The sequence below is a fragment of the Artemia sp. Qi Xiang Cuo genome, chromosome 11 (genome assembly GCF_049724085.1).
Source record: "Artemia sp. Qi Xiang Cuo chromosome 11, ASM4972408v1, whole genome shotgun sequence".
Classification (NCBI taxonomy): Eukaryota; Metazoa; Arthropoda; class Branchiopoda; order Anostraca; family Artemiidae; genus Artemia; species Artemia sp. Qi Xiang Cuo.
In genome coordinates, this window is record NC_142804.1 from 1557188 (window position 1) to 1579108 (window position 21921).

The window sequence follows — 21921 nt, forward strand, 5'->3', positions numbered from 1 at the left end:
GATCCGCCACTGCCTTCCATAAAAATCTTATATGCTCCTGGGGCATAACTTACAGCCCTTACCCCCAGACTGTGGGGGATTCTGTCAACTCCAAAGGCCTTGCTATATGATCTTTAGACTATTTTTGAATCAATAGCTGTCTCAACATTTCTATCAGATTCATTGGGGGGAAAATACGACTTGGGGGTTGCTGCCCCCCAATCACTTTGACTCTTAAAAAGAGCACTAAAACATCTGATCTCCAATCCAATAAGCCCACTCCAGAGTTTATACGACCACTCTTTCCATAAAAACCACGTATGCCCTTTGGGCATAACTTACAACCATTGCGCTGAGGGCAGTGGGGTTGTCATCCTTAAAGACATAATTTCTGAACGTTTCAACTACACAGAACAAAATGGCAATCACATAATTTTGATTAGATGTGTTTTGGGAATTGATGGGCGTGGGGGAGGGGCATGTTGCCCTCCGATCACTTTTTACTATTGAAAATGGCACTAGCCGTTTTAATTTCCAATCGAATGAGCCCTTTTCGAAGGTTCTACGACAACAAATAGCCATTTTAAAATTTCTATCACAAGCATTCTGGGAAAAAACGACGGGGGGGGGGGGGGGGCTGCCCTCCGATCACTTTGACTCATAAAAGGGTACAAGAACTTCTGATTTCCAATAAAATGAGCCTATTCTGGAGTTTTTACGACCAACCTTCTATAAAAACCTTATATGACCTCGGGGCATAACTTACAACCCGTGCCCTAAGGGCTACGGGGGGTTGTCATCCTCAAAGACATGATTTCTAGACCTTTTAACTACGCTGAACAAAGTGGCCATCTAAAAAATTTTATTGGATGTGTTTGGGAAATGATGGTCGTGGGGGGGGGGGGGTGCCCTCCAATTGCTCTTTACTATTAAAAAGGGCACTAGCCCTTTAAATTTCCAATCGAATGAGTCCTATTCGAAGTTTCTATGACAGCAAATGGCCATCTCAAAATTTCTATTAGATGCCCTTCGGGAAAATACGACGTGTGGGTGGGGGGGGGGTCATTCGCCCTCCGAGCACTTTGAATCTTAAAAAGGGCATTAGAACTTCTGAGTACCAATTCAATGAGCCCCCTCCGAAGTTCCACGGCCATCCTTTCTATAAAAAAAAAACTTTATATACCCTTAGGGCATAACTTGCAACCATTGCCCTGAGGGCTATGGGAAGGGGGGTTGTCATCCTCAAAGTCATAATTTTCGGATCTTTCAACTATGTTAAACAAAATTGCTATGTAAAAATTTTGATTGGATCTGTTTGGGGAAATGGTGGGCGTGGGAGGGGGGTTAGTTGCCCTCCAATTACTTTCGACTATGAAAAAAGGCACTGGCCCTTTTAGTTGCCAATCGAATGAGCTCTTTTCGATATTTCTACAACAACTCCTTCAATACGAAGTGCCCTGATCTAAAACCAAAAAAAGTAAAAAAAAAAAATTAATAATAATACGTTGCGCCCATACCATAGGCACCGCTATTGCGCTGCCTATGATACGACTGGTTTTCAAATAAATAGTAATAATAATAACAATATACCTTTTATAGAAATATTCTAGCCAACTTCATCTGCTCTTTGCTAGCGACAAGCTTGCTTCTCGGCCTTTTGAGCACGGCCTACTGCACTTACCGGGTGTCATGCTTTACTCGGCGGTTAATGCCTTCTGTGCTTACAAATGGGTCCCTTCATTTGTATTCGATCCCTCCTAGACATTACATAGGCGAGGAAAAACATATTTAGCTTCAGTACTTTTGAATTTTTACCCTTCATTACAGGTGGGCTATCATGATGAGACTGCCCGTTGCTTGTGAAGTAAACTTATCTTTTTCAATATATCAATATTATTTAAGTGATTTTAATAACAGATTCCAAACAAAACCAGGGCATGAACTTAGTCCGAGTGGTAAACCATTTGTCAAATTTTATTGACCCCCCCTTCCCATTGTTAGTAGGGAGACTCCCCACGTTTTATTTTCAATTTCAATTTATTTATTCAATTTATTATTCGAATAAAAACATAACACAAACATCAATAACAATAAAGATCCTAGAAGAGAACTTGTTAGGGACAAAAAAAAAGAAAAAATTAAAGTGACTATGAAAAGAAAAGATAGAAGAATAAAACATGGGTAGTTAAAGCAAATTGGTCAAAAGCTGAAAGATTAAATTATATTATGTTGCATTGTCGTACAGCGTGCAGAAACTTGTGGCTAGCTGCACACTGGAGGGTATTTTGTTCCATTGAATAATAGATTTGTAAATGGGAGATTGCTGGGCAGCACTAGAAACAAATTTAGGAATTAGAAAGGCTCTATTGGATGAACGGAGACAGTGGGTTTCCGAATTATTAATACTATAATAGGTTAGTAGTCGAGGAGGAAGATTATTGTGGAAAGCAGAGTAAGCAAGCGATAAGTTTTTTTTTTATTATTTAACCCAGTTGAGATATACGAAAATCTGAGTACAAGTCACGAGTTGGGTGTTGACGGGGAAGCCGAAAAATTGCAGTAATTGCATGGTTTTGGGCAAATTTGAGTTTTTTAGCGAAGGAACGGTTTGTATTTCCCCAAACTGATCCCCAATAAAAAAAAGTAAGGAAAAATAAAGGAATAATAGAGGGTAACTAGGATGTCAGGAGGAAGAAAATAATTCACATGGTTAATTATAGCTACTTGTCTCAAAATTATTGCTGTGATATAAGAAATATGATTAGAGAATAACAAGCATGAGTCAATAAATACACCAAGAAACTTGGCAACCTCCACTTGTGGGAGGATGTCGGAGGAGTACTTGAGACCAAGAGCAGGTTAGATAATCCAACTTGGATTACGACTAATCCAACTTGGATAACGTGTTTGTTGTAGGGGGTTCTGAATAATACTACTTGACTTTTTTTGCTATTAATGGTCATGTTATTCGTAAGGCACCACGCCTGGACTCTGTTCAGAAGGAATTGGGCAGAGGTTATTGCCGATGGTAAATTGCTGCCAGTGATGAAGAAGTTGCTGTCATCAGCAAATAGTCCAGGATACACTGAAGGGCCCAGGTGAAGGGCCTTGCGGGACACCCCTCCGAACAGATAAGGGCTGAGAGGATATTCCACCTAAGCTCACACTCTGTACCCTTCCAGATAGATAAGAATCAAACCAAGAGAGGGAACACCACGAATACCGTAACTATTTAATTTACTTCTTAAAACACTATGATCGACCGTGTCAAAGGCCTTAGATAAATCCAAAAATACAACCAAAACAGTTTTTTTTAAGGTCGAGTTGTGAGCGTATGAACTGTGTGGCGTCAATTAGAGCATGAGAAGTTGAAAATTTCGGCCGAAAGCCATAATGGTGGGAAGGAATCAAGGAAACAGAGTGCTGACTCCCAAACAGAAAGGAAGACAGACGTCTGAGTATAATTCTCTCGAGCACTTTGGATATAACAGGAAGAATTGAGACCGGACAATAATTACCTATCTCAGTTGTATCACCCTTTTTAAGAACTGGAATAACAAGGGCTTTCCATTTTCCATTTTTATTTGCTCGGCTTTTCCTAATTGTTTGTGTAGCAGGTCATAAATAAATTGAAATGATTGCTTAATCCATACATACTGCTCATTTAAATGGAAATGGGGTTGATGTGACAGAAGGGCGAATGGAATAAGGGCCCAAAAACCGAAAAGTAAAAATCATGCAATAGTATGAGTATTAAGGAACAGCCTTTCCACATTTTTATGCTTGTTTGGAATAGAGGGCGCAATTTTTTTTTGTCTAATGTCCTGATTTACTCCCGATGGCCCTGGCGACGCCTAATTATAACAACAGCAATATATTATTCTGGTTTAAATTCACACAAAGTAAGAATTGGACGACAGATGTCAATGTTGGTACTAAGTACCTGTCAAAACCATCACCCATGAAAAAAACAAATTCAAAAAAAGGGACAAAATACAACTGTGCGCCCATAAATCAATTTAGGGCTCCTTAAGAAAGAAAAGGATTTTTCACATGGGTTACAACCCTAATAAAACCCTCCAAGGAGCAGAACACTTGTTGCATTCATTAAAAAAGGTTTTAATCCTCTTGATACAGAATCTCACCCCCCCCCCCTAAAAAGAAGTCAAAATTGAAAAGCGTACAGAATCGAAATAGATTAGGATCAGATTTATGCTTTACTGGGTGAAAAAAAAAAGAAGATGTTTATTAAATAAAATTAATTCAAGCTAAAAGGCTCTATGTAAAGTTCTGAGAAAATTACAAAGAAAAACACTGTACACAGGCCGAGTCGAATCGTATTTTCTAGGGTTGGGATTAATTTTTGAAAACAGATAAAACAAGCAAATAAACAAGGACAAACAAAGGCATGAATATTGCAACAAAGATGGAAGATAATACGAGATTATAAGATTTAAAGTTGCCCAAGTACGTTTTAGCAGGGAAGTGATACAATTGACCACTGAAAAAAGTTTCGATAGCAAAAATATCATTGCCGTTTTTGCAGTTGTCAAATCCTTATTTTGGTTGAGTGCAAAGCAAATACGGTTGATTCAAACTTCTTGATACCTAAAATTACCAAAAAAGGGTAAAAGGTGGACTTAATCAAGTTGGGCTCCTAATAAGAGGACTTATGCTCTTAATCTAAATAAATGACACTACGAAACAGGGGGCGCAAATTAGGATAAGCATGGTGAGCGACAATTGCTCTCTAGGTTTGGAAAAATAACTTTTTGTTATTTCCATTAAAAAAATGGAACTGACCCCACCTCCAAGCTTCTTTAAAATACCTTCCTTCCTGTCTTCATTGAAAACAAACCGAAAAATCCTTGCCCACCCCACATTTTCATTAATTGGCGCCCATGCAATGAAACAACGTAAAATTAATTTATTGCAGCTCATACTAGAAAGAACTGCCGAATTCGAAAGTATTTAGCTAACGTATCTTAAAAGGCCATGGACTCCATAAAATGACTTTCACTCAATTCCTGAAAGGTGACCTGGGTCATTGGTCACTTAAAAGTTACAGACTAGCCTAATTTGGCTAAGGGCTGTTCAGTTACCTAGCGACAGGCTTCTTCCCAAGCCAGACTAGTTACACCTGATTGATGAAAAGTCAAGATCACAGAAGCCAAAATGAAACTGCAAGAACTTTGTCTCAAAATCCTGTGTAACATTAATTCAGGTTCAGATGCTGTATAGTAATAAATTGTATATTTTATCATATCCATCATACAACTCTAAAGTTAAACTTAAGGTTAAAGAGCGAGATAATAACCCCCCCCCCATACGCTGACTGATTTCAATATGCCTTGAAATGTAACGTCACTCTTTAATCGTGTTTGAAAAGGTTGTTTTTGATTCAATGTACACAAGGGGATGGCTTGTAACAATTTACAAGTTTCTTGAAGACCAAAAGTAATTTTGTTTAGACCAAAAAAGTATAAAAAGTGCACTATTTGCCACATTCAGAAAAAAGAAATTATAATATTCTGACAAAAACACATTCTCCAAGCCCTGAATTCTAGTAAACTCTCCACTGCCTTATCCCCTTACAAATTTTCTGCAGACACCCATGTTAAAGCGTGAAGCCACGGACCTAAATTTACAAGGGGAAAAATGTTGACGAATTTAAAGTATGCAGGTAATCCATTCCCCATCTAATTCAACCACTGATATATACATTAAAGAATACGAGACACATTAAACTAAGAAAAAAAAACGTATAATTGAAAAACAGATAAGAATGACTACAAAGTTTCGCAAATTCGGTTGTTGATCTTGACATTATCAAGATAACCTTTCGTAGCTAATTTTCTGACGAATAATCACTTTTTGTGTACAAGTATCTTAGCTGAGAATGATAAAGAAAATTTGATGGGGAATAGAAGTCTGCAACCACGCAAAGTGCACTTGAGGTCAAATTTAAATAATAAATTTCACCTGATTATCAAAAGGTCAAATTTACACTGTAATGAAAGACCGAAAACTCTTTTTCCATCAGTTAAGGATAGGCATTTAGGCACAGGTAGATACAGACTTCATGCTTAGTGAGTCGAGACTTGGGTTTCCCCACTGATATCTTTCACCCCTCTGTCCCTGTGTCCCCATGGACCCACTCCTACACTTTGGATATGTAGATTACTTCACTGATAGGGGGGGGGGGCAACGTAGTCAGAACAATACAAAAGGGGTAATTGATCTCTGTCTTACATACATACGAATATGCTGACAGGATTCTGGCACTAATTTTGTACATATGGAGAGTTCCGGAAATCAAAACGCATTATCCACAGAAACAGGTTTTGAGGAAAGTAAATTATATAGTACGGTTCTAGTAGGCTCAACTATATCCAGGAGTATCCGATTTTTTTAGGGGGGGGGGGAGTGGTGTTTGTGACCCCTATTTCTAGATTTTCAAAAATGCCTTTATTGGGGGCATTTTCATTGAAAATACTTCTTTTGGTATTTTCACTGACTAAATTAAAAAATAGCGACAAATTCACCCCTCCTAGATTTTGAAGAATTTACCCCCCTCCCAGTTTTTGTGAATCGACGTCACTGACTATATCATTCCTAAAATATATACAGTTTATACAAAATAAATGGTCATTGCGGAAAATTATATTTAATCTTCATTTGACAAAGATGATTCAGTTTAAACTAAATTGATTTAGGGACAGTGGTGAATAGCTGCGCAATTACTATTAGGCCAGGGTAAGTTGATCTCTCCTTAGGTGTGGAGTAGTTTTCTTTTTACACCATTTTTTCTTTTTAATCAGGCTTTACTCACATTCCTTACAGCTCCAGGCACAAGAGAGTGTCCTCGTTGTGCCCAGGAAGTCCTAATCACACCGGAATGCACAATAGCCAAACGTGCAGAATTATTTACTAAGCAAGCCACTGAGAAGAAACAAGAAAGGACGTCTCAGATTACACCACAGTTCATATAATTAGCAGTATGATCATTCTCTATCTCACCCATTATAAAAACCCGGACCGGGGTGCGAGTGCTCCGGAGATTGTTTTTGCAGATATAAACATAAGCGAAGTCAGATTTTTTCACGGGTAGACAAGTCAGATTTCTCTTGGACGCAAAACTTGGCTTCAACGTTGGAACACTAATTTTGAAGAAACAAATTTTAAATTAATTTATTCCAATACATACATGAAAACCGGTAGTTAGTAGTGTAATGTTATTATTAGATGTTTTTATGAATTAAAAATAGGTTTCGAAGTTTCAAGTTGGTTTCAAAGGCATTTTGAGAAAGTTTCTGCCAAAATACGTGTTCCAGGGTAATTGGACCGCTGATGGCAGATCAAATGAGAGGAGCTGTTTGTACGCGCCGATATAAATATATATATATATATATATATATATATATATATATATATATATATATATATATATATATATATATATATATATATATATATATATATATATATATATACACACTACAAAAACTTTACGAAAAAGAAAGTTTTTTTAAAGAAAAGTAAAGGCCATATTAAACTTAAGATCAGTAGAAATAAAATTTTCTGAAAGTTCCCAAAGAATTTTACGAAAAACACTTCTTAACAGACGTTTGGTTTTTTCTTGGATATGGCTATTGCGGCAACTTATAGCAAAGCAACCAATAATTTGAATCCAAGTCCTGAAATTGGTCTCAATCAGAAACCCATATTGCTCTCTAAATTCACTAAGTGCGAAGATTTTCAAACAGAGGTGTTAATTTTTTAAAGTTCAGGACAGGTCTGCCCATTCCATATGAAGACATTGATTGAAAACGAAAGTAGTCTTATCTAGAAAATAAATAACGTAGAAAATAAACATCATGACGTGAAAAAAAAATTATAAACCACCTCGGTGTGGATCTCGAGGGGGGGGGGCGAGGGGTGCCGCCATAAATTAACGTAAAGTAGCGTAAGGTAACAAATTGACGCCCTTTAGCCTTAACTAAAATTGCTACTCCCATAAGTTTATCGGATCTACCTATCTTGCGCCCCCCCTAAAAAAATCCTGGATCCGTCCCTGAAACCATCACGCCTACCCCACCAGTTGTTAGAAGAAGAAAAAATTCCTTATTTTCACAAATTTCATCAACCCCCCGCCCCCTTTTTTTTATAAAATACTACATAGGCCAAAAAGTTGAGTCCAATGTATATAAATAAAATATTAAGTAATAATTTTTATATAAAATAATTCATAACAGTGAGATGGGAAACTTACAAACCACTTGGCTGGCTCACCAAGTTTTTTTCTGCTTTCGCAATTACGAATAATGCACTTGATAACCATTTCTCAGTGATTGACGAAAACAGACTAATCCGCTAATGCAGAAATAAGTGGGAGGAGCTTTTTGTTCGCACCGAGAACGAAGACCAGAAATGATCTGCGATAAGCTTACTGTCTATAAACTGTGGATTACACCAAGACAATGGGACTAAAAAATAACCTAACATCCTGAGGGATTTCATAAATTGGATTTTGGTACTTGTCTAAAATATGAAACACACTCGAGAACTTGTATTGCGAATTCCCAGTTTTTCATGCTGCCTATACCAGACAATAAACTTCGGCTCGTTGTGAAATCACATTATAGCTACTTTTTTTCAAATTAAATATTTAGTTGGTATTTTGGTTAGGTTAGGTTATTATAGGTTACGCCCTCTGGGCGGCTAAGTGGACGCGCGCTGGGCTGAGAATCCGTGAATTCGGGTTCGATCCCTGGTGTGGTCAGTTTCTTAGTTTGGGACGCGGGTCAGTGGTGTGACCCTGTAAGCTTAGCCAGAGTCAACCCAGCTCTAAATGGGTACCTGGAGAAATCTGGGGAAGGTAAACAGGAAGGGTTTGCGAAAGCATAGGTTGGCTGGCCCCCAGCCCCTCATTGCACTTCCTGGCTGAAGGGCCACGAAACGGAGATCAGCACCGCCGGTTTGGACCTTAAGGGTCTAGTGCCGCATCCTTTACCTCTGGGCGGCCCCCCTTCAATAATTCTTTGTGGTAGTTTTCATAATTTTCTTATATAAAACATTGTATTTTCGTCATATTTTGTTTTATTTCATTAGCATTCACCGAACTTCACTTCTCGAGTGTGTTTTATATAATAGACAAGTACCCAGATTTTCAAAAAAGGGTGGGAAGGAGGAAGTGTAGGCAAGTCTTTCTGTCTTAAGCGGCTGAACTCTGAGGCAAAGTTTTGAAAGACCCCCCCCCCTGGCATCTTCTCTACACAACATAGTCAATCACATAATTAAAATTTTTACGGCTTACATTTATATTAAATTTTGATATATCTTATTTATATTTGACTACACCTTATTTATATCATTGAGATACATCTTGATACATTTTATTCTTGATACAGCTTGATGAGAGGAAATCTAAATTTCAGCCCTAACAAAAGTCACAAGCAGAGCATTTTCGAACACCCTGACATCCAAGATATGTACATATACGTCAATACACAATTTACGACACATTGTTCAAATAAGAATGCTAACAATAGAGACTCGAAACATAAGGCAGAGCAACTTGCAAGGAGTTACCTTTCCGGGGAGGGTTGACCGATTTTCTGTAAAAGGCCTACAAATCTCCGAATCAAATTGAAAGACGACTTCACATTTCTCAAAAGCGGGAAGGATCAACACCTGCCGTTGCCCGTCCTAACAACTATAACCGTATCAAAGTCCTTATGAAAATCATTTTGTTCCCCATCATAAACAATCATAACAATACTTGCGACAGACAGCACTATTGTTGTAAGAAAAACTAATAATCCGACGAACTTTATTTTTCACATGAAAAGCCCTTTTCCAAATTATATATATATATATATATATATATATATATATATATATATATATATATATATATATATATATATATATATATATATATATATATATATATATATATATATATATATAGTATATATATATATATATATATATATATATATATACATACTATATATATATAATATGTATATATATATATATATATATATATATATATATATATATATATATATATATATATATATATATATATATATAGAATTTAGTAACGAAAGAACTCTAGGTTCCAGGTCGCATCCAGGGGGGGGGGGGGGTTAGGGGGTTCGATCCTCACGAAATGTTCATTCGACTCGTAAAAACGCATAAAAACACATTTTTGATGGATTTTTAAGGGTTTTCCGTATCCCCTTCCCCCAGAAAAAATAAAAAATAACACCCGCGAAAAAAGTTTCTTGTTAAAAGACAACGCAGCTTAAAAGTTCTGCTACCACCTGAAAATGAACGACGAACATATAATGCTGCGCGGAAGGAACCATTGACAACTACCAACAAAATATCTTATTGTTAGAATTATATGGCTTTTATTAAATTCATTAAACGAGCAATATTTGTGTATTATATACATATATTATATACATATATTATCTACAAAAGCAGGAAATTATAAAAACATGGTAGAAGTGGCAAGGTTTCATGGGGCTCAGGTGTATGTATACATGTTTGGTTTGTATGGTCCTTGTTTGTGGCTAAGAACGGGATTTTCAGTATATAGTTACAGAAACAGACAGTTACCCCATGGAAAGCTTTGCTTTTTTTGTTTATTATGTAGGCCTATTTTTTTTTGTTTATTATGTTTATTATGCATTTTTTTTTGTTTATTATGTATTTTGTGCATAAATCCATCTCTCTCTAAAAAAAACTGCAAATTCTTTTCCATTTCGACGCGGTTCAAATTTCTTAACGTACACAAAATACAAAAAAAAAAGAAAAAAAAAGAAATATTGAACCTGAATAACACAGACAATCAGACCAGAAGGGTATGGGCACTTCTTAATCAGATTATCAAATAAAAATTAGTTTTATACTCTACTCATTATCCCCCCCCCCCCAAAAAAAAATCCTGCGTACACGCTCAAATCAGACTCATAGAAATGAAATAAAATCCAATCTTAAGCTTTTCGGTAAAAAGAAATATTGAACAGAAATAAACGAGTAATCATGACATCATGATATTCAAACAACCAGTCAAAAGACAATTATCGCCTAAGAATGTAGACATGCAAACAATTCAAAGAAAACTGACATAATTTGATTGAATTAAAACAAAAATGCAAACAACACTTTCGACGAAATATTATTTTCATTCATTCTCCTGTTATCATCAATTATAAACCCATAAAGATAATCTCATTAGCAAACAATGGCGTAAAGTAAATATGTCTCTTTCTTTAAACAAGTGCAACTATGCTCTAAACTAGGGGCACGTAGCTAGGAATGGATGGAGGGGAGGTCTTAGTTTGATTTAAGGACGGTAATAGAAACGTTGGTACTTCCTTGTTAGCCAGTACACACTCGAGAATTGAGGTTAGATTAATTCTAATGAAATATAGCAAAATACGATGAAAATATAATAGTTTATTAACAACATTATGGAAACTACAACAAAGAATTTTGCAAGGGGGGTGGGCCCCAGAACGCATTATATTAAATGCCTAACTTAATCTAACCATAATCTAAAATGCCATAACCTATAACCGTTAAGTAACCATAAAATAACCCTAACCTAACATAACCTAAAATGTCATCTCTGAATATTAAATATTGAATGAAAATATACCTAAAACATAGATTTCAACTGATCCTAAGCTAAATGTCTCCGTATACTGACAGCTAAAAACCGATTATTGTCTGATCTAGCAGATCCAAATTCTCGAGTGTGTGCTGGCTAACAAGGAAGTGACGAAAAGTATTCTACAGTTATATTCTAAAGTATTCTACAGTTGACGCAACTAAAATACCGAAATAAAAAGTAACCTCATATGATATTAAGGTACTAAAATAAACTACCCAGGTGTATATGCGGTAATTTATTTTTGCAGAGGGAATATCCATTAATACAACAAAAATCGACAAATTACACGGAAATAATCCAGATCCTCAATTTTTTTTTTCTGAGGGAAAAGGCCATAATGCAACCTTATATTCACCCTTATACAGTAAGTTATTTTGAGAGTTAAACTATTGAGAAGATAATGCCGGAATTCAAGCGCCAACCAAACGATTCTTAAATCAAATGAAACTCAGAGTGGAAAGAAAATAACAAAATGAAAAATAAAATCAAAAAAGATAAACCTATTTCTTAATTCTCAAAGTTCAACTATTTCCTCAAAAATATAGATTTCAGTGTTATGTTGAAACAACATAAAGAAAGAAAACGATGAAAAATGAGGTTTTAAAGGGCCAAACGAAAATACTGAAGAAACACACAAAGCAAATATTTCGAGAGAACAACCGCCTTTCTTCTTCAGCGAGAACAAAATATAAACAAGGAAAATGCCGAAGAAAAAACCCAAAAAATAAACGCAGAAAGTCAACAAATCAAACGAAAAAAACAACCAAAAATTAAAAGATCAATAAAATTCAATAAAAGACAAAATTATAAGGATTAAAATCAAATACCTAACAACCATAAAGTGAGTCATTCCCTAATATCGGCGATTTGCACAAAATCCAAAAATTCTGACCTGCCATCGGCGGATACTAACGAACAACTCATTAGCATCGAGTATCCGCCGATGTTCGGTATCGAAAATACGCCGATATCGAGTTGTTCGTTAGTATCCGCCGATGACAGGACAGAATTTTTGGATTTTGTGCAAATCACGGATATTAAGGAATGACTCACTTTATGGTTGTTAGGTATTTGATTTTAATCCTTATAATTTTGTCTTTTATTGAATTTTATTTATCTTTTAATTTTTGGTTGTTTTTTTCGTTTATTTTGTTGAATTTCTGCGTTTATTTTTTGGGCTTTTTCTTCGGCATTTTCCTTGTTTATATTATTTTGTTCTCGCTGAAGAAGAAAGGCGGTTGTTCTCTCGAAATATTTGCTAACCTCTCAAACAGCAAACTTACGAGGGCCGTAGTCTATTGAGCAGCAAATTTCATTGGTAGGATACTTTACTATAAGTAGGTTGAAGATAGGAGCGGGAGGTATAAATAAATTTCCCCCGAGGCCCAGTCTTGACTCTCGAAGACCTTGTAACCCAACTATTAAGCACAGACTAGTACAAATTCCATTTTCGTTCGCAATAATTCAATAACTGAAAATTAATATTTTTATTATCGTTAAATTTATCGACTAATCCCAGTTTGAAGCTACCGATATTAGGTGAAAAATGAGGGTAAAAATTGTGTTTTGAACTAGAACAAATCAAAAGGTGACATCTATATCCTCTTTTAAATTACCGTAGCGGTTTCTTTTCCGATTTTCTTTCGCATTTTAAGCATATAGCTTAAAAACTGAAAAAACTGAAAAAACAAAACACCAAACTGAAATCAGGTTGGAATACGATAACAGTATTCAAGGTAGGTGCAGGAAAAGCGAAACCTAACCAAACAAGTCACTCGTCCATAATGCAGGGATAGCAGCTATAGGTTCAAATAACAATTACGAAAAATTTGGTTCAGCAAAGTTAAGGATATGAAAATAAATATTATCAAGGAAATAGGATTCTTATTGGCCACCTTTACAATACGACTTTAGCAAACAATACAATAAATATTTACCAGTGCGCCTCCATTCATTACTCTTTTAAGGGGTCAAATACTTTCAAAATCTTGTACACCGCGATGTGCGTGCCACGCATCACAGAGCCTTACCATATATGGCGCAAGGTGCCACAGCATGCACGGAACGTGCCAACACAGGGGCGAAGTATTCCATACATGACGGGACAGGTGACGTTTCACCATGTACATTAAGTAGCAGAGACTGGCAACTCCTCAACTATTTTAGTAGCCTATTTATCATAAGTCAACAGCTTTCTCACAGACATCAGAAACATGGTTTCCGGAGACGTCACAATATACTGTTAGAAAACTGTTTACAATGTACCTAAGCTAATTTCTCCTATATATGATAAGGAATCATTTCAAACTGTCAACCGCATTTTTACGACTAGATAAGACATTGGTTTAACCTAACTTAGAAATATATGAAATATCATAGTAATTGTACAAAGACTAGATTTGAGAAACATGTAAGATAAGTTCATAGTAGTTGTACTAACAGATTAATAATAATAATAAGGATCAGCGTCGGTAGGGGGGATTTAGTCTTATCCTTCCATTCATACCAATGATAGACCAAAGATAAGCTGCATATTCTTATTATTTACCTCTTTAATCACCGCTGGTTTGAATTTTCGGACACATATAATCACATTGGTTGAATTGAATGGTTTGAATTTTCGGACTTGAGTGCTAAAATTTCAGCACTCCAATTTCCAGATGAATTTCTGCTAATATTTAAAGATGTGCCGCACAAGCAAAAGTCTTTGGTGGCAAAATCACAAACCTTCTTTCAAACTTCACAAGGGAGTAAAGCAAGTTTTACTGAAATGGCTTGGCGTAATCTGACAGACGAAGCATGTTCGTCGAATTGAGGGGCTTCACTGGGGAGGTTTTGTGAGTAACAAAGGGCTCCCTGTCCTTACTCACTAAGTGCCATTCGCAACTCAGATTCGACAGCGGCTCAGATGGTTCGGGAACCTCCTTCGAATCCCACCAACAGCTCCTGGTTGAATTACGTACGACTCCCACCCTGCATCTCATGGATGGTCGTGTCCAAGGGGCACACCCCAGACCAGGTGGAAGGACAGCCTAAAGAAGTTCCTTAATATAGATGACTTTGTCGTTGACAGGACTCCCCTCATAGCAACAGATCGGTCTGCTTGGAGATATAAACTTCCGACACTCTACACCGCCATCCATGCGACAGGAGTCTTAAGTTAAGCATGTAAAGTCATGCTTGGCGTCACGTACAGTACGACTCTGACCTAGTTTATTTGTCTATGCTTTTAGGAGTTTCGGCACTTGGTTATAATAGATTGCCGCATACATGGCCGATACTAGTTTTATCTGAGTAGCCCCACGAACTGTTATTTGAGGACGCACAAAACCTCTTGTTCGATTTTCCTCTATTTTCTTTATGGTATTAACCGCAATCGTAAAACAAAAACACAAGCAAAGTAGACTGGGCTTCTTGGCTTTGGTAAAATATTTCGTAGCTTTAGAATTTCCTAATTCCAAAGACAAACAAAAGGAACAACTGGAAGCTGACTTTAAAGATATCAAACCTCAAAAGCCACTCGGTACATTCAGCTTGATGCGCATAATATTCCCCTCCCCCAAGCTTGATACGCATAATAAGTTGCATGACCTTGAACCTCAAAACTGTAAATGTATAAAGATGCACTATTTGTAGCGTATTACTTTTCAGCCATCCATGCCAGGCATGGTTCATTTCTTTAGAACGTCGGAGACGTCTGTATTCGCTACACACGCGACTTCCGAATATTTCCTTTTTTTTATAACAAAACAAAGTTTTCGGTAGTCCGTAATTAGCTCATGAGAGGCTAATTAATTGAATTGTTGTCTGATAATCTACTAAAAAGAGCTTCAGTAAAGGATTTATCCTTATATGGTATACTAGACAAATACATTAAAGTGATTAGTGTTATGTACGAGAATAACACTGCTGCGGTTAAGGTAGGAAATGAGGTTAGCAGCTGTTTTTTTTTTTTTTAATCAGGAGTTAAGCAGGGTTGTGTTCTATCCCCCTTTATATGAATTATTTTGATGGACTTTGTCTTAAGGAGCACAGGAAAGGCAATGGACGACCACGGTATCAAATGGGGAGGGAAAAGTCCCCTTAACTTAGATTATGCTGATGTTTTAAGCATCCTAGATGAAAGTGTGAGCAAAATGAATGAAGTTTTAGAGGTTTTGCGAGTTCAGGTTGCTAGAATAGGTTTGAAAATTAATGTTAAGAAGACTAAGTCACTAAGGCTAGGAATAAGGAATAAGGATGAAAAGGTGAAGTTGGGTAATGAAAAGATTGATCAGGTGGACTGCTTCACTTACCTCGGTAGTATTATTAGTAAAGATGGTGGGGAGCAGTGAAGATGTTAAAAGTAGAATAGCCAAGGCTCAGGGTGTTTTTTCACACTTAAAGAACGTTTGGAAAAATAGGAAGGTAAGTTTGCAATCCAAGATTAGAATCTAGGAAGCTACAGTGATGACAGTTGTCAAATATAGCGCTGAAACATGAGTGCTCCGATAAGCAGATGAAGTTTTGCTAGATGTTTTCCAGAGAAATTGCTTAAGGATTGTTCTGGGTACCCGGCTGACTGACCGTATTTCCAAGAATAGGCTATACGAAAAACGTGGTTCAATACCGCCCTCTAAGACTATAATGAAAGAAAGGTTGAGGTGGCTAGGGCACGTTGTGCGGATAAAGGATGACAGATTGCTAAAGATGGTTCTTTTCGGCCAACCGTCTAGGGTTAAACAGAAAGTAGGTCGTCCTGGTCTGGGGTGGGAGGACGTCATAAAGAGAGATTGAAAGGAAATGGGAACTTCATGGGCGGCTGTAAAAAGGGAGGTTTTGAATAGATTGGGATGGAGGAGGAGCGTGCGTAGCTGTGTTAGCCTCAGGCAGCTTGGTGCTGCGGTGAGTTGTTAGTAGTAGTAGTTATGCTTTTTACACATCGTCTCTGTGACGCCTACTGGACGTACCTGACATATTGACACCTTCGAGATATTTACCGAAGCCGGTATGCTAAGATGTTCTCAAAGGGTGGATCAGTAGAGCAATCTAAATCAAGGGGATCCAAGTGTGATTGAAAATGGATCGCTCTGCTGATCATCCCTTTGAGAACAGCTTAGCAAACAGGTTTTGGAAATTATCTTAGAGGTGTGCAAATGCCAAATGCCACCTTTAGGCATAATCGGGACGGTATGTCACATTCCATGGTGTATATAGGAGCATTACACCCTCCCCCGCTTTGAACAACAAGAAAAATTACTTTTTTTTGCTTGGAGTGCACCGATATGTTTTTTTTTTTTTTTTTTTTTTTTTTTTTTTTTTTTTTTTTACTATCGAAGGTCTTTCGCCAGTATGGCCGTGTTGGTAAAATACTACCAATTTTGTATTTAGCTGGAAACTGTTATCTATCCAGCCAAGTTTATAGGAAATATCATTTTTTAGGGGACACCATTTCGGGTCGGGGGCACACATTAAAAAAAAAAAAAAATGGACAGCCAATTTTGTTTTTAGCTGGAAACTGTTATCTATCCAGCCAAGTATGTATGAGTTTATTTTTGAGGGGGCACCATTTCGGGCGGGGGGCATACATTCAAAAAAAAAAAAAAATGGACAGCCAATTTTGTTTTTAGCTGGAAACTGTTATCTATCCAGCTAAGTATGTATGAGTTTATTTTTGAGGGGACACCATTTCGGGCGGGGATCACACATTCAAGAAAAATACAAATGGACAGCCTAATTTGTTTTTAGCTGGAAACTGTTATCTATCCAGCCAAGTATGTAGGAGTTTATTTTTGAGGGTACACCGTTTCGGGCGGGGGGCACACATTCAAGAAAATAAAAATGGACAATTCACGGAGGAAATATAAGAGATTACAGGAAATGCGTGAAAAGATGACGATTTTGGGGAGTGGACATAGGCCCGAAGCCCCCCCCCCCCCAGCGTGAGTGCTTGTTCTAATCTTTTAGACCCACAGAGCTGCCAGAAAATCCACTATAATTTGCGAGGAGATTCTCGAAGATATTCAGTCAGATGCATATTTCTTTGCAAATTCGTATGCATTAATAGCATGTATGATGTAATTCAATTTCTGGTATTTCAAAAAAAAATTTCGCCTTAGGGCGAAAATGTACTGGCTAACCAAGGTATATAATCAGTATTCTTTTTGGGGTCTTGATTTTGGTTAAAAGACCGTCTGATGATAGAAGGGATAATGGTCCGACATGTGGGAAAAATCCAAAAAACGTCTGAAGTGCAAAATGTCAAAGAAAAAAATAAATTCAAAATGAAATCACAACCTGATTCTAGCAGAATGTTATTATAAGAGTTCAAAGACAAGACATTCGTGGGAAAAGACTTGTATCATATTCAGGGCTGAATTAAGACATAACGGGATCCCAGGGCAATGAATTGTCAGGCCCATATTCTATAAAAATATCTTGGTAAGCATATAAGGGACCCCAAATTAAGGTCCCTTATCCGATGGGTGGAATTTCATATTGAGACCTTCTATCTATTTAGTACCTCTCAAATAAAGACCTTGACTTGGGGATAAATTTTATTTATAAGTAAATCAGTAATGCAAATTAAAAAAAAATATTTGTTCAATAAAAAAAAAACTCATTAATAAAAACTTCAAGCGTTCACTAAAAAATTTTTTGGCAATGATGGTAGGACAAATAAAAAGTGAAATACCAACCATCATTAACAAGTAGAAAGATAATCATCTCAGTTTCTCTTCTTAACAACTTACCAGATATATATCCTATCCAACAAATCATAGTTTGAATATTGACTAATGTCTTAAAACCCTCCCCGTGGCAGCCATATCATGCTTACAGTTATGCTCAGGCATACGTAAAAATCCGTTGTCATATCAATAAGAAAAAAAAACGTAAAATTATACCGAGGCTTGTTACATAAATACTAGCAAAATAACAAAACGGAAACATTAAGAATCTTTGCCGCTCCTCTTAAGTTCTCCAATAGACAGCTCGGCCCTTCAGCCTTCATATAGTGTTGTTCCAAGGAGTTTATCAATTTAAATTTCTAGCTTTACTTCCCATATTTCAGGCGCTAAAATTAGTACATTTATTTTTGGATAATGTTGATAATAATCTAAACAATAACAATTATAACAAAAGAGAGAAATAATAACAAGATGAAGTAATAACATAGAGAGATACAGAAAAGACGCGAAGAAAAGAAAATACGGCCATGTTCAAAATTGTCTTGGCCAAAAATATATTATGAATGTAGCTTGAATCCAAGGGAAGAATAAAAAAAGAAAAAAGATAGTAGATGGACAGGAAGAAAAAAAGAGAAACAAAGAGGGGAAAAGAGTTTCATAACAATGTAAAAAAGGGAACAAATTCCAACCAGACATTCAAAAAGCGATCCATGTAATAAGAGCTCATCACTATGAGCCCGAACTATTATCTTCTAACTCTTGCAAATCAGCAAAAACTCAATTCTCTCATCGTCGTTAAGAATCCTTTGACTTAGCAACTTTTCAGCTTTTTCGCATACTTGTAAAGCAATTTAAAATAAATAAACATCTTTTTGTTTCAAAGGAGAATTCCGATTATCTTCCTAGATTTGCAATTTGGGTGGCAGTCGAAAGATAAGCAACCTCTAGGGCAGGCGTGGCATCACCTTTGTAGCCGCTAGTCAATAGATAAAAAAACGTATAAGGTCACGTCTTTCTTTCCACAACCAGGAGAGGATAACTTTGAGTATGGGGGATATTCTTGCCAAGGCTCTTACCATACTTCTTAGATCCGAGCAGAAACGGAATTGGTCCGTCAGAGTCAAGCTTAATTTATTTTTGCCAACTGACAAGCATCAGATCAGCAGTTGGATGATAACTATTTCTTTTTTTATTAGTACACTAGGTCCAAGTCTAACTGTTTAAAGATGTTGGGAATATATTGCAGATGCAGTTTACTGAATATGTTGCAGAAAGATTAGCGGGACATTTTCTTAAAGCAATGCAAAACTTCGTCACAATGTTTATCGGCTTCTGTTGTGGAAACAAAAACGCACCTTTGAAGTTAAAGGATGAAAACTCTAAGCTTCGAGAAGACATCGGGCCAAACTTTTGGCCCAGCCGAAGCAAGTGGTGTCAATTGGGAAGGCCGTGCCCTCCAGATTTTTCCCCCTCCAGAACAGCCCCCCTCAAGATTTTGAAAATGCCTTTTTGGGGGATATTTTCATTGAAAAGTGCCCTTTTCGTATTTTTACAGAAAAATGAAAAAAAAAAAACAAATTTGAACTCCAAGATTCTCCTAAATTCTCCTGAATTGACTCCACTGGCCATTACCTGTCCCTGTCCCTACTGGACATCTACAAAAGCAGGAACATAATCCTGTCCAAGTAACTGCTTGTCCTTGTACTTAACGGGTATCTACAAAAGCAATAAATATAAATAAGAAGAAAAAAAATTGTGTCTTGTAGGCTTTACAAGGTGATTAAAAAAAAAAGAAAAAAAAAGAAAAAAAAAGTTTTTCAACTGAAAGTAAGGAGCAGCATTAAAACTTAAAACGAAACAAAGATTATTACTTATATGAGAGGGTTGCCCCCTCCTCAACATCTCGCTCTTTAGGCTAAAGTTTTTTAGTACTTTTAAAAAGCTTCTTATGGTTCTAATTAAACGACCCTTGTGTTTCAGGAGTCTTTCTTATAGAATTGGGACAAATTCAAACTTTAGCGTAAAGAGGGAGGTATTGAGGAGGGGGCACTCCCCCCTCATATAAATAATAAATTTTGTTCCTTTTAAGTTTTAATGCTGCTCCTGACTTCCAGTTGAAAAAACATTGTATTTCTATTTAACCTCTGATGATTGTCTAAATAATGCCAGGAAATCTGGCTCCACTTCCACGGAAAAATCCCTCCTCCCTACGGATATATCCTCTAGGCCTAGACAATTCAATCCTGGTGAAGATTTACCACGAACAATTACCCTTAACATCTCCACACGTAATATTGAATTGGCAAAGATAAAGAAGACAATAGAAGAATTTCATATAGGAATTCTGGCAAATTCCCCCAGTGCAAAATTTTCCCTGAAAAATTCACACCCTGGAAACCCCCCCCCCCCTGGAAAATTCTCCCCATGGAAAATCCCCGCAGCACAAAATTCCCCCCCCCCCACATGATAAATGTATGCATACTTCCCAATAACAAATACTATACGGAAACAATGGGCAAATTTTATAACTTAAACACCTTTCCCAAGGGACTGTGGGGGGTCGCGTTATCAAAAAATCAGGCACGTACGCAAGAATTTGTGTCGGGGGGGAGGAATCCTTCAAATCCCTTATTCGGTGAGAAGTATCAGAAAACTATGGGAAAATAAAAAACCCGTGCAATTTCGGGGGGGAGGGCGGAGGCCCCAGTGCTTATGCGCCAGCTCCGTTATTCGGCCTTTCAATTATTCTGAAAAAATGGCTATCTCAAAATTCTGATTGACCGAATTTGAGAAAAAGGGGCGTGGGAGGGGGCCTAGTTGCCCTCCAATCTTTTTGGTCACTTAAAAAGAACCCTAGAACTTTTAATTTCCGTTCGAATGAGCCCTCTCCCGATATTCTAGGACCACTGGGTTGATACAATAATCCCTAAAAAAAAACAACAAATAAACGAATAAACACGCATCCGTGATCTTTCTTTTGTAAAAAAAAAAAAAAAATCCAAATTTTTACAGATTGGAGCTTGAAACCTCTACCGTAGGGTTCTTTAATACGCTGAATCTGATGGTGCGATTTTCATTAACATTCTGTGACTTTTAGGGGTTGTTTCCATCTCATTCGAAAATCAGACAAATCTTCTCAGGCTCGTAGCATTCAATAGGCAAAAGTAAGCTTATGAAACTTATATATTTGGAATCGGCATAATAAGCCGATTCTTTTGATATATCTATAAGTATCAAAATTCCCATTTTTGAGTTTGGGTTACTATTGAGCTCCTTACTTACAGTTCGTTACCACGTACTGTTTGATCACAGAAAAAGGCCAGTAAAATCATGGAAACCTTACAATAAAAAAGAAATATCCAAGAAGAACCACAAAGAAATTAGCCAATAAAAAAAGAAGAAAAAACCGGATGTTAATTTAACAAGTTAATGTTTCTATGTATCGTGTCATAAGGAATAATTAACATGGGAAGCCTTAGAAAACTTGTCCTTCAATATCTTGAAACTATTTTCAGGCCAACTCTTGATGTTTTCAAGTCAAAATTCGAGACAGACAGAGGGCCCCATTACACAGTAAGA

The 21921-nt window shown here is 36.8% G+C and overlaps 1 protein-coding gene across 2 annotated transcripts in view; it reads right to left on the minus strand.

Moving 5' to 3' along the window:
* Window positions 1-21921, minus strand: part of LOC148946515 (katanin p80 WD40 repeat-containing subunit B1-like) — a 256838-nt gene that overhangs the window by 11684 nt on the left and 223233 nt on the right. The gene's annotated exons all lie outside the window — the stretch shown is intronic.